At 43.0% G+C, this 14,859-nt stretch overlaps 1 protein-coding gene across 17 annotated transcripts in view; it reads right to left on the bottom strand.

Moving 5' to 3' along the window:
• Erc2 (ELKS/RAB6-interacting/CAST family member 2) overlaps window positions 1-14,859 on the bottom strand; it is a 905,605-nt gene that overhangs the window by 761,185 nt on the left and 129,561 nt on the right. The window lies entirely within an intron of this gene.

Genomic DNA, 14,859 nt, shown 5'->3' with positions numbered 1-14,859 from the left:
GGCAACTGGCTGGAAGGTCAGCCAGCCTGGAGCATGGAACACGACAGAAACAAGAGACTCTGCCTCAACAAGGTAGGAGAAGAGAACTGACTCCCAAATGTCACCATCTGACCTACGCACAAACATAAATCATGGCATGTCCTTGCACATGCATTCAGACTCACACTCATGCACACCCACACAATAATAATTAATGATAATGATAATAAAATGAGGAGAAGGAGAAAAGAAAGAGAAAGGAGGGAAGAAGCAAAGGGGAAAGGTTTTTAGGGTGGTGGGAGACAGGCACCTCCCTGAAGTCTCCCCATGTCCCGCTCTCACTTGTCAAATGGTTTTCCCAAAAACAACTTACACACGTGACACTGTTACTTCAGCTGATATTCTTTGGGTTGAAAGCAGAAGAAATCAGTTTGGTCTCTCTTAAGTCAAAAGGGGAGCACAGGAAAAATAGAGCAGAGTATTCCTGCATTTAGAAAAAAAGGCAAGCAAGAAAGGAGGAGATGGGACATAACAAGAATCTCTGAGAGAAGCATGTGACACAACTTCTCCCAAACTGAAAACACGCAGGGCCTAGGGTGAGCCAGATGTCTGCCATTGATCAATCAGTGTGGCAGCTGGTGTCCACCATAAGCAACTACTGCAGGAGTAAGGTTAGCAGGGAGACCAACAAGAATCTACAATTGCTGCTACCACTGTGAGCTTTTAAAAAGAAGAGATATGGCCGGGCGGTGGTGGTGCACGCCTTTAATCCCAGCACTCAGGAGGCAGAGGCAGGCGGATCTCTGTGAATTTGAGGCCAGCCTGGGCTACCAAGTGAGTTCCAGGAAAGGTGCAAAGCTACACAGAGAAACCCTGTCTCGAGAAAGAAAAAAAAAGAGAGATATGAATGCTTTTGAATAATGTAATAGTGCTATAGATATGTTTGTTGGAACTAAGGGATTCCTGGAGCAAAATATACAAGACTCTGGTCAACTACATATAAACATACAACCACGTCATCTTCTGACTTTCAAGAGGACAAAAAGGAATAATTCAACAGTGAACGTTGTAAAGACTTGATTGGGAATAAGATCCCGAATTAAGAACGCTGACTTTGACTCAGACAGTCTTCAGTCAGGCTCCAGAAGGTCCTTCATTAGCGGTGTGATCAGAAGCCTTGAGGGGCCTGAGGACACTAGCAGTTTTCCTCTCCTTTAAAAATCTGGTAATAATCCAAACATCCATGCAGAACCATGGGATAAGTGGATAGGCCACATGTCCCATACCTAGGACCCCAGCCAACACGCAGCCATCATTTTTAAAGCCACCATAATAATAGGAAACCCAGGTTGCAACCTTCCCACAATGCCATGGGAAAAGAATGAACCGACACATGAAATCACATGTGTCTGTGTTCTATGCAAACAAAATCTTTCACCACACAAACTTTTTAACCTGGACATTTTAACTGCTAACCACACAATAACTGTCTGTTTCAAATGAGTAAACCCGACTATTGCTTCCAAAGAAACAGCAAAAAAGAAAAAATTGAACAATAGAACCAACCTCTAAACATTACCAGTGGCAGGGATCAGAAGGGAAAGCTGCCTTGCTTACTTTTACAGGAGGATAAACTAACCACAGTTTGCGCAGTCACTGCCAAAAGGACTGTGTAGCTAGTTGCAAGTCAGAGGCACCAGGCTTGCAGGGCACTGTCCTTCCCCATTCTTCTGGTTCTTCAAACCAGCCTTGTTTGGTACTGCAAGCCAGAGAGATTTGATTACCACATAATTAGCATCAGGGCACATGCAACAGCCAGATTTCCACACTAGAGTCAGACATCTTTGAACCAGATGCATCCCCCCACTGCATACCACTGACGATACAGCTGCCACAACCACGCTCTGAACCCCACGCTGCTAGCCAGAGGCTCCGAGGCTTGGGGACTTGGAACAGATGATTCATTCCAACCAGGATGAAGTCACTTCTCTCTGAAATGACTTCTCAGAAAACACCTTTAGGGGAGTTTTTGGGGTTTAATGTTCTTCCACCCAGGAGCTTAAAGACTTTGCAGTGGGTTTAGAGGAAAACTGTGCGGAATAAATGTCGAGAATTAAGGGGCCACTTTGGAACCTGAAACAGGTTCCAAACTGATAACTGATGATCCCTGTTATCACTGAAGGAACTGGGGGGTGGGGTGGAGAGAGAGAGAGAGAGAGAGAGAGAGAGAGAGAGAGAGAGAGAGAGAGAGAGAGAGAGAGAGAGAACAGTTCTTTTACAATTGCAATGACATGGCTAAGACATAAGATCCTTGAGAGCAATCTTGCATTAGTAGCTTGAAGCCTTTTTTTTAACTTTATCTAGATAATTGTGTACCTACTATTCATGACAAAAGATACCCTTAGTGAAGATTCAGAAACCATGTATGTATGGATTCATGAGCACGTACAGATTTCATATGCTTTCAGATTCTTTTTCAAATCTTTAAACCAGTAAGAGAGAACAGAATTTTCTCCAAAGTACAGTAAAAAGTATTTTTAAACAAGGTCTTGCAAAGTGCCTCTTTCATCTGTAGATATTTCTTTGGTTTTACAACTCACTTGAGACTTTTAAAGTAAAGAAGAGGAGAGGATGGCTTTCAACTCTAGCTCTGGATCAGAGCTAGCCTAGCAGGTCCAAGAGGGACATAAAGGATCTGAAAGTGCAGACTGGGCTGCCGGGGCCGGAACAAGAGTTACTGAACTGAAGACTAGTGGAACCAAAGCAGGCTCTCACTCCAGGTCTTATGGGCATTCTTCCTAGGCAGATGAACTATTGGTCCTGGGTTACATAAATTTCAATATACTAGAGTCCTCCCCAAGTTACAGTGAGGCCAAAGGCCCTCCTGAATCCACACATCTGCACCCCATTTAAAATAGATGATTGTCCCTCCTCGTTGTTCAGGTCTTCAGCTGTGAACTATGAGCAGCTTGCTGCACAAACCCTTAGAGAGCAGTGTCTGCAAAGTGAGCGGAGTTTTTTTTACTGCATCTTCGAGCGTTTTACTTCTTCAACTAAAAAAATCTAGAGGGAAATAAACAAGAATGTAAAGAACTGCAGCTTTTATGATTATAGAAAGGAAGAAAAACATAGGCAAATGCAGTGTCTGCAAAACTTACATCACTTATCCCTTTAAGAAAGCTTTTAAATGACTATATTTGTGTGTGTGTGTGTGTGTGTGTGTGTGTGTGTGTGTGTGTGTGTGTGTGTGTGTATAAAAACACATTTTAAAAATCTTGCTAAGTTGACCAAGTGCATGGCCTAGCCATGCATCCTCGGCACTCCATAAACAGGGAATGGTGGTGCACACCTGTAACCCCAGAGGTCGAGAACATCAGAAGTTCAAGATAATCTTACTACACGGGCCAGCCTGGAACACATGAGATCCTGTCTCGGTGGAGAGGGGTCAGCACCAGGCAAGTGTCTGAAATTGAACTATATCCCTAGCCTTTGATTTTCTTTACTTTTCTGTTTGAGACTGAATCTCATTAAGTTCCCCTAGCTAACTTTGAACTTGATCCTCATGCCTCAGTCTCCTGAGTTTCTGGGATTGCAGGCCTTCAACACCAGACTGAACTAGAAGTATCACTGTTTTAATTTTAATGATAATCTACAAAATAAAATTATGTGGTAATTTTACTTCAATCACTCAGTTAAATATACATATATAATCCCAGCACTTGGGAGACAGAAGCAGGCAGGGTCTCTTTGAGCTAGAGGGCAGCCTGGTCTACACAGCAAGTTCCAGGCCAGCCAGGGCTATATAATGGACTCGGTCTCATCTACCATGTCCCAGATATACTGGTGCAAAACCAGGTTTGGGGACTACAACAGTGAAAAAGGGAGAAAAAAGACAATATCCTTAAACTTACAGAACCGAATATCTAAAGAAAGAAAATAAGGCAACCAATAAATAATAGTGCAGCATATCAAGAAATGGTAAATCATAAATAAATAAATAAAACATGAACATGGTAAGAGGGTAGAGAGTCAAATATGTCAGAAGGTAAAGTTTCATGCAGTGTAGTAAGCACTCAGGCATGCTCCCTCTGGTAATGTCACATTTATTTCAGCAAAGACCTGACGGGAGAAAGATGTTTTCAGAGAACAGTTTATTTACCTATATTTGTCACAAAGAATCTTAGGGCTTAAAAGAATACTTTGATTATTTTAAATACTTATATACTATTGAAATTTTTAAAACTCTACAGAAACATTTTAATACTTCATAGACTATTCAAATTTGAAGAATAAATCAAGGACACTGCATTAATCGTTTTTTTTTCTGTCACCGTGACAAAATACCATGACCAACAGTAACTTACAGAAGAAAGACTTTTGGGGGTGTCTTAGAGTTCCAGAGGGGATACATAATGGTTGGGGAGGCCTACCGGCAGGAGCAGAAAGCTGAGCAATCACATGTCAACTGAACAAAGGAAGAAGGGAGGAGGGAGGGAAGGAGGAAGGAAGGGAGAGAGGGAGAGCAAAGCTACACACTCTCAGAAACTGCTCTCAGTGACATCCTTCCTCCAGCAAGACTCCACATCTTAAAATCTCCACAACCTCTCCAAACAGTGCCACCAACTGTGAGCTGAGAGCAAGTGTTCAAATGCTTGAGCCTGTGGGCACATGAACCACGGGCACAGAGACTGTTCTAGAACAGGAGCCCGCACAAATGAGAGAGTACAGGCCAAGAAGGCAGTGAGGAAGGTCTGGGACACGCCAGGGTGAAGAACAGTCAGGGCCTAAGCTGCAGCTGACACTCCAGTGTCCAGCAATATGGCAGAGCGGATCACCACCACCAACTAAGGAAGGCTGAGCACATGCAAAAGCACCCCTGCGTGTGAGAAGTCTCTAATCTAAGAGATGTTCAGGGGGCAAAACCCAAGGGAAAAACTGAAGGAATGAGTGGAGCTGAGGGCTGCTGTCAAGAGGGCAGGTGGGGTCAAGGGGGCAGCAGAAGGGGGGCAAAGGAGAAAAGGACCATGGGAAATTTACAGCTGAGCTCCCCACGTAAACTACTGGAGCCGTGAACGAGGGATGTAACACGGAGCAGTGAACGAGGGACGTAACACAGAGCAGTGAACGAGGGACGTAACACGGACCACTCACAAGCTGAACTCTATCGCAGGGCAGAGGAACAAGAAAAGCAGTTTCCCTGAAGAAACAGTAACCAAGGCCTGCCTTCATCTAACTTTGGGGTTCATTTCACAGTGCCTATAGGTCTAGGAGCACCCATAGAGAGAAATAAAAACAATTCCAGGGCATTCCTGGGCAATCAATAGGTAGAGGACGAAATCCAAAGGAAAATCAAAAACTATCGTGAGGCAAACAAAAACAGAAACACATAGATGAAAGCCTATGGAATTCGCAAGGCAGTAGTGCTCCAAGGACATTTACCACCACGCACACATACTGACAGAGTTCAGTGGCATATCAAAATCAGTGACTAATAAATATTAGAGGAGAAATAAAATAGAAAAAAATAAAAATCAACAACTATGGTAGAGCTCTTGAAAAGAAAATGAAGTTTTAGCTAAACTAAAGAGGGAAGACTCCCAATCAGCACTCAAGGAGCTAAGAGAATTGTTGCCGCAGCAATCAAGGACAGAAAAGCGAGAATCGTGAACAACATACCCCAACTGACTGAAATTTAACCTGTTCCTGTTTTTAAATGTTGCTTGACATGTTTATGCTTACATAGGTATAACCACAAGTTAAGAAGAATACAAAAAGGTCAGAAGTAAAAGGCCAGCTCTAAGGAGCTGGCATGGCACCCCACAGGCACGGGAGTCACACCGTCCGGGGGTGTCCTCAGGCAAATCACTTAATCTCTGAGAAACAGCAGTTTTCTCATCTATCAAAACAGCTAACAACTACACTTCACAATTTTAGATTCAATGCATTCTCCAGAACATGCTTCAGCAGATCCTGTGAACAACTATTTGAGAGATGCTAGCAACTGTGTTAAAATTAGCGCTACCTACCCATCCCACCACGTGGCACTATGGCAAAGGCTGTAAGCTTTCCCCCTACTGTTACCCATCCTGCCCCTTTGCAATGGCCTCATCTCCAATCCCATCAAGAGGCCCACTCTATTTCTCCCCTATCCCGTATCTCCTGAACCTGTGCTGACCTTGGGCTAACTTTGAGTAACAGAATTCAGAGTTGATGTTTCCCTAACTTTGAACTCAAGAGACCTTGATACTTTCACTTCCATATTCTTTTTATTATTTTTTTCATTTTGAAAATGAATTTTAGTTACATAATTAGCATACAAACTCAAGTACACAAGTCTTGATAGAGGATTAATCCTTTGTTGTTTTCTAACTTAGCTGTAGCTTTATTCTTTGGAGGTGATAATGTATATCAATTTAATGTGACATTTTGATACACATATCTTATGCATATGCATTCTCATAAAAAATACATGGGATTGCCCTGAAGAGTGTTTTAATAGTTGTAAGTTCACTTCCATATTCTTGAGACTTCTGACAAAGAAAGCAATTACAGAGATTAAACAACCTCCTTCCCTGGAACAACTGAGAAGCTGAACCATATATATAAAGAGATTGTTTTCATGGCGGTGATTCCTCCATTGGAACCAAATGGGGTCCTAAGGATGACCTCCCAGCCTGGTGACAGCCTAGACTGTAGTACATGAAGCACACAAAGCACAGACCTAATTCCCTGGTTCCAGACAGTGAAGCTGGGAGTCTGGAGAGATGAGAAAAAGCTACAGATACCCCCGACACACATACACACACTTGAATCAGCATATTATAGAAAAAGAGAGGCAACTGCCTGAGGCCAGGAAAAGCGAGAGAGGGAAAAAAATAGTTGGAAACTCATGCTTTGAAGACACCCAAGCTATTTTCTTTGACATGAGAGACCATTAAGGAAGGTCGGTCAGCCAAAAAGGCAATGTTGAAAATCAGGCATGTGACAGAAGCCACCATAACTGCCCCTGTCATATCACCAGATGACTTCATCCTCCAGAGGGACCTAGAGGAGATTAACAAACTGTCAACTGAGTCCAGCCATGCCCAGCAAATTCTAGAGTCATGCCAAAATTAAACAGCTGTGGTTTTAAACCAACAAGTTCAGGACTGACTTACAGGATACAGTCCATAAATGGCACATAAGACATTTAAAATACTGCTGCTGTAATATAAAATACATTGGTGATTTTGTTTAGGCTTACTATGAAGCTAGTTCTAGAACCCACCTCCCCTCCCATTTTGGACCTGTTGTATAAAGCTATCCTCAGAGCATAACAGTTGTCACCTTCATTGGCAAAGCTGTGACTCCTCAAAAGAAACTGCTGAGATCAAGCTTATCGACTATTGATGTTCCCTCATAGACAGAGGGCTAGGAAGAGTCATTGACTCCCCCACCCAAAACTACAGCACTCCCTTCTGCACCCCAAAGCTTACCTGCACATGGCGTCAAGAGGTGCTAGAGTATACAGATTGTAGAAAGTTAACTGAAGAGGTGACTCCATCTAAGCAGTGATGGGGGAGTCATCCTCCATGCTGGGGTGAAACCTTCCAGTGGTAGAGCTGCTTTTAGAGTCTCCCACACTCCTATAAGTAAGCCCTCATCCTTATGTAAGTAGGTCCAATAAACTCATGGGTTCCCCCAAGTTGGACTCTGGTGGAATCATACTTTGGTTCATTGGTGGCGCTCTATAAAAAGAGAGTCGGTGTTTGTCTACATGTCACCAGGGTGAATGTTCTTGCTATAAGGCCCAAGCATGTTTGTCTCAGGGTATCCTCCAAAGCCTCTTGTCTAGAGACAAGTGAGAACAGCCAAACAGTCCGAGAATAAAAATATACTAGTCTTGAAAAGAAGAGAATGAATTGAGTGAAAACATTAGGCCCTTGAGAACAGCTACCAAGTAAGCAATTTCCAACAGGCGTTACTATTGTCAACTGCATGGTGTAATGCCTGCAGTAGGAACAAAAACTCATCAGTAGAGAAGACGCTGTGCCCAGGACACTCTCAATCAGGACCTCCAGCATTACTGTTTTACTAGGGCTTCCCCAGTCATTTCCACTGTGCCAGATCTAATGATGCTACTTTTGTTTGTTATCTCAACTGAGGAGCTACTCCAGTCATTTCCATTCAAAAGTGCCTAATGATGTTTTGCTACCTGCTACTTATTCATTTATTTTTGCTTGCTATATGCTTAATAAACTCACTCATCTTATTTTTTATTTTTATTTTTTGTTTTTATTTTTTGTTTTTTGGGGGACAGAGTTTCTCTCTGTAGTTTTGGTGCCTTCCTGGATCTCACTCTGTAGCCTAGGCTGGCCTCGAACTCACAGAGAGCCACCTGGCTCTGCCTCCTGAGGGCTAGGATTAAAGGCATGCACCACCACCGCCCGGCCTCTCACTCATTTTAAACTGAAAGCATTATCATAGATCACTCTCCATTGAGAAGAGTTGCTAAACAGAAGACAAGCAATAATCACCAAAAAGTGGTCCTCTGTTAGCTAACAACCTAAGGAAGTAGTGATGACAGGTAGCCCCTGACAGAGTTAGACCCCGTCTCCATTTCAGGGAGTTAAAAGCACTGTAGAAAAAAAAATACGGATCACAGAATTCTGAAATATCAAGATTCGCATGTCACCTCCACTCTGGTGCTTCCCTGAGATTCTGCTCACTGAAAAGCATGTCTTCCTCCCATTTTGATGAAAGACAAAATTTGTTCTAGAATCGATGATACATTCTGTAGGTTTCCTATCCTCAGAAGCAGCCTGTCCTAGATATAACTCATCAATCAGCATAGTTCCCGTCCCTAAACAGGGAGCAGCTGGAGGCAGCCATGCTTGACTATTTTCACCCAAAAGAAAGAGGTCGGAAAACAGAAGCAAGCAGTACTAAAGGATGACTAAGGGAGCATCTCGGTGGTGGTGGTGACAGAGGAAGCTGCCTTGAAGATTATCCGAACCCCTGTGATTCATCCTACCCTAGTGGGGAGAAACACCAACTGTGATGCAGCTTTAGGAGTCAGTAGACCACAGTCATGCCCAAAATTAACGGTCCTTCAAGAGTCTCCCCAAATCAGCCTATTTCAAAACAGGTATATGTCTGCCCAGAGTCACCATGGGAAGTATCAAGACATGAGATCATGCTAAGCTGAAAACCCAGATGAGCCACAGAAACAAAACGCAGTGACCCAGCAAGAAGGTCAAGCCTTCTTGAGAACTGCTTGCAGCGCTCACCTTCACTTCCCAGCCACCTTGCAGACTTCTGCCTAGCCGTTGGTGTCTTCACCCTTCCCTCCACCTGAAATGCTCCTCCCTAAATGACGGCACCTCTCATCACTTCATTCAGTTCTTTGATCAAATGCCACCTCTCCAGGGATGCCTTCCTAGATCACTCTATCTAAATCCCACTCTTCCTCCTCATCTCATTGATCTTCAATGCGTGTGTCTATCTTCTAACTATAGCATAGTCTCTATGAGTACAAAGAGTTGACGATTTGCCCCAAACAGCATATCCAGTGTTAGTAACTAGTATAATTCTGCCCTTACTCCAGTTGCATGACCGCACATGTGCAGTTCAGGAGTTAAGCAAAGGGTCTTGCGTCTTACGTCATCAGTGTGCGCTAGCGACTACACGTGCATGGCATGGTCACACAATCAGTGCATGTGTGGTGTAGCTCCATAAGCCTGCTTCACAGAGAGCCCTTAAAAAGCCAGATGCAGACCCCACCCTCTCTCTCTGTTCTGCCCTCCCCCCCTCCACCATCTTTCTCTCTGCTTTCCACATGTGCTCTTTCCCAGGCCTGGTTCTTCCCCCACCCCTCTTCCTCCTAATAAAGCTCTAAAACTAATACTGGGTTCTATGGTGAATGTGACTTTTCCGCGCAGTAACCAGAACCACCACCACTGTCGCTTATTATTCATTTCAATAACAATGTAGCATACCTAGTAGACAGATGCTCAATAAATATTTGCCCATTTAATGAATGCATCCACTTTAAACATGTTCTATACATTGCACATGTATCCCAATACTAGTCTATGAGAGCATTCATTATAATTATTGCTTTGGTAAACTACAAATTCTACAAAGACAGGTACAATATCTATCATGTTTGCTTACAGATGGGCTACATGGGAAAATATTAATATTTGTAAAATGTTTACCCTACACTGAGCCTTATGCTAAGCACTTTTATTCATTTGATACCCTCTTCTCAGCAACTTTATCAGGTGGCTACGATTACCATCTCCTTTCTATAGATAGGGAAAATAAGGCTCAAGGAGAGAGAAGTCATTGCTCAAGATAAGCAAGATTTGAGCCTGACTCTTGAACTCAAGCTCTTATCCCTAATGCTACTCTGTCAGATAAGAATTTCAATGTATATATTGATGAATGAATTGGATTATGAAATAAAGGCATCTTATCATGACCAGCTCTTCTCACATGCTCCTCTTATGAACTCTCTCCATTCACAGCCAAGCTCCATGACAAATGGCCTTGTTCTTCACTCCTACCTCAGTGGCTCCATGGATCAAGGAAGAAGAGTCTTACTATCACATTAGAATATCACATGCCTCACTGAGACAGCTAGAACTAGAATCCAAGTCAATGGAAGAGAAAAAAGTTACATAGAACCATCCAAGAGGATCTAGAACCTTCACAAGCAAAAGGCTTCAAGAAATCCCACTTACTGAGGAAGCACAATGGGCATGAAAGAAGAATATAGGAAGTTGGTGGCAAAGAAGGGAGAACACAGCAGGAAATCTACAGCAATGCCCTATAAGAGCCACACACTTCGGTTCTGACAGTGCTGATATCAGCTCCAAAGAACTGCCTTAATCCACCTTACTAACTCTAGTAACATAAACCAATCAACTAGGACAAAGTATGGCTTTGGCCAGGTGTGCTGTCCCTGCATCTGTTTTCCAAAACTACCTTGAATTATGTATTAACCCTGTACATGTAAATGTGAGAATAAGAACAGGTCTGAATTCCATATTTTTCTCTTTGTACCTCTGCTGAACTCAAGGTCACCAACTTCTAATGGTCTTGGCCATTTCTGGCTAGACAAAAATCACCTGCTCTTCTACATGGCCAGTTCTTCCAAATCATTTCCTTTGGTAGAAATGGCAGCCCAGTAGGGACCCATTTCTCTTTATACCACAACAGTCTGGTTCCCAGGAATCATCAGGCTAGGGGCTGTGTAAGATCATGCTTTGGCACCTGCTCTATCTATCTCTCCTCTACTGATTTTCACTGTGAACTCTCCTCACTTGTGATTTCTCAAGAACTCCATGGCCTCTTTCTCTACATTCTACTTTTCCTTTGGAATATCTGGCCCATCAAATGTATGGCTAATATATGTAGATTCTGTTACATTAAGAGCTCAAGTTCTTTCTTACAGATGTTCCATAATGCTTATCTCAGAGCTGGGAGAGCACACAAAGGAGTTGCATAACTCCACCAGCTGGCCAGCCAGCCAAGATATGCCCAGAGAAAGCACCAGGGGATAATGCACCCATATTTCCATGTCCTACTTTACGCACCCATTCATGCTGCTACACACACAACCCACATCCCTCTCCAGATTGAAGGGAATCACAGAAACCCTAACCAGAAAGACCCTGACCCAAGCCTGCCAGTTTGCATATGGCAAAACTGAGTCACCATCAGGCAAGGAGGACACCTGGCCTCAACTGAGTCAAGCATGCGGTAAGGAGAATTCCCTTGTAGAATTTATTCTCCTCAGAGGTGTGTTTAGCTCAAACAAACAAAAAACCAAACAAACCTCTAACTGAAAGCTGATTTGAAGAGTGTCCTGCAGGAAGCTCTGATCATGCAGAGATAATCTTCATCTTCATCTTCCAGGTAGTTGTAAGCCAATAAGAAAGTGGCTGGCCTACATATTTATATGACTAAATAGATGTCTGTACATGCTAGGCCTGAAGCAGAAATAAATAAATGCTAAGTTATTTAGGTCATGAGTTGTAAAGAATAAGACTAGAAAGGGCTCTAAGAAGAAGATGGAGTTGGGGTTACATTTGTAAGGTCTTACTCATGCTTCGGGCACAGCTTGAATGTGCCCCCTCCTGGCAGCTCTGTGGTGATATTGTGTTCCCCAAAATATTGTGCACCCTAATAAACTTATCTGGGGTCAGAGACAGAACAGCCACTAGATGCAGAGGCTAGAAAATGGTGGCACTCACACCTTTAATCCTAACATTCCAGAGGCAGAAATCCCTCTGGATCTCTGTAAGTTCAAGGCCACATTGGAAATAGCCAGGTATGGTGACACATACCTTTAATCCCAAGAAGCGAGCTTTTAATCCCAGGGAGTGATGGCAAAAACAGAAAGATATATAAGGCGTGAAGACCAGAAACTAGAAGCATTTGGCTGGTTAAACTTTCAGGCTTTGGAGCAGCAGTTCAGCTGAGATTCAATCTGGATGAGGACTCAGAGGCTTCCAGTCTGAGGAAACAGGATCAGCTGAGGAACTGGTGAGGTGAGGTGGCTGTGGCCTGTTCTGTCTCTCTGATCTTCCAGCGTTCACCCCAATAACTGGCCTCAGGTTTGACCTTATTGATAAGACTCTAAGATTCCTGCTACACAGCTCCCATGTTCTTGTGGGGTGGGTTTGTGCTAACCCACACCACTTCACTCTTTCTTTCACTTTAATAGCTAAGTCTCTAGCTTTCAGACCCCACAAAGTCAGGAATCTCACCTCCGTGTCTACCAGGAGCTGTGCACACTACAGACACGAAAGGTGTGTGTGGTGTGTGTGCACACTGACACAGCTGCAGACACGGAGACTACCCCACCTCCGGGCTGGAGAACAATAGGGTATGACAAGGAATTCTTGGAAGAGCCTTTACAGAGGCTTAAAAATAAGGATGGAGAAGAATGTGATGGTAGCGAAGGTAACACTTACCAGACCTCCCATTTCATCCTCCCATCCAATCTAAGAAGTAGATATTATGTTTTCAGTAAATTATTATTACCCTCATTTCACAGACCCCCCCCCCAAAAAAAAGTGGGTGGAGAGAGGTCAGATAAATCATTCAAGGTCACACAGAGTAAGGGCCAGATTGGAAACCAGCAAGTCGAATTTCAGAAGCTGAGCTTAGTTACCACATGACACTTAACTGAGAGAGACAAGACATGTGAGGGGGAAAAGAGAAAAACCCAAATTTGGAATCTGGAAAAGTACAAGAACATCTCCACTTAGGGCCACCTTCTTGAAGGACTCAGCCCCAGCCATGGGCATCTGGGAAGTAACTCAGGAAAAGGGGTGGAGCAGACCGAGGGACAAGTCCACTAACACCCAAGTTTAGATACTCCCCTGTTCTTCCTGCTGGCCCCCACCCTCCCAGCCACTTCATCTATTTCCCAATACCAGGTAACTTTAAATCCTGAAATAATTAACAGAAGACTCTTTTTACAAATTACAACATGGGACATAAACTTCTGATGTTTAAAATGTTGTACAGTGAACAGTTTAATGTATAGTTTTGTGTGTGGTAATGTTAAGGATGTTCACCAGTCATTCATTTCATTGCTTTGTTTTGCATTGGTTTTTTCCATCCTGGGAATGGAACACAAGGCTCTGAGTATGCCGGGCAAGTGCTGGATCATGAAGCCACATATATGCCAACGCTATTCCTTATTCTTTTAACCCAAGTTCATTTGGAATTCAAATCAGAAACTAATCAAGTTACACTAAATGTCCAACAATAGCAATCATTTAACACGGTGTTTTATTTTTTTATTTTTACAAAATAGTTTTAAGGGTTTTCAAAGCAGTCCATATAAGTAATTCTCAAATGCTTAACATAAGCCAATAGCCTACTTGACTTTATAGCTTCTGGAAGATGGTGAAGCTCTGCCATATTCTCAGTTGCATATTATTTAGTTTTCTGTTTTGTGATATAGCACCCATTGCTATATAGTTTCCTCCACAGCAAGCAAAGAACGGTGGCATGTTCTCATCCACTCCTTTTGTCTTTCAAACTATACGTTTATATCAGGATCACCGGGCTGTTACCACTATACAGTTAAACCTTTGCTGCCAGCATTTACCATTACACTAAATGGTATTCCTTTTATCCATCCATTGCTAAATAAGAAGTCTGGATAAACTATGGCTGAGCTCCTTCCTGTGTCCAATCTACAGATGGTAAGAACAAAGTGGAAAAGGTATTACTGTTGTGTGTCTTGATTTTTAAAGAAACAGCATCTTAAAACTTTCAGAGAGGCCCAACCTTTGGAGTCCCCACACTTTGTGAATCTTAACTCTAGGATCCCCAGCACATTCTCCCTGTGAACACCAGAGGTAACTCCCACTTCTTCCAGCAGTGAATTGAAAGAAATTGGCCATTTAAAAATGAGCCCAGGATGCTCTCTTTTTGCCTGTCCACAAAGAAAACTACTACACCAGAGCCTATTGCTTAGAGAAGGGAAATACCTAACTCCAGGGGATGGGGGGGTGCTTGCAGGGGAGAGGGAACACTGAGACTATGAAGGTCATCCCCCATGCCCAGACAGAGTCTGCCTGGCAGATGGAGGCCTAATTATGGGACTATTAAGATAGAACTTCAGACACAGTTTGATTAGATTCTTATAGTCCTCTGGTTTTCCAAATATTCTAGAATATATGTTTTCTCTTCATCACAATCTTTGGGTCAGGCAGGTGCTAGAGGCTGGAGCTTGAACTGTAGATGTAATTCTAAACAGTCTTATTAAATAAGAAACACAGAGCCAAATAAAGAGTTAAAAGCCCAGAGATCAGAGCAGTAGCCAAGAACTGAGACTACCTTATCTTACCACTCATTGCTGTCCTTCCCCTG

Source organism: Peromyscus maniculatus, chromosome 9 (assembly GCF_049852395.1).
Source record: "Peromyscus maniculatus bairdii isolate BWxNUB_F1_BW_parent chromosome 9, HU_Pman_BW_mat_3.1, whole genome shotgun sequence".
Taxonomy (NCBI): Eukaryota; Metazoa; Chordata; class Mammalia; order Rodentia; family Cricetidae; genus Peromyscus; species Peromyscus maniculatus.
Note: the sequence above shows the minus strand (reverse complement) of the source record. Positions and strands in the feature narration are given on the sequence as shown.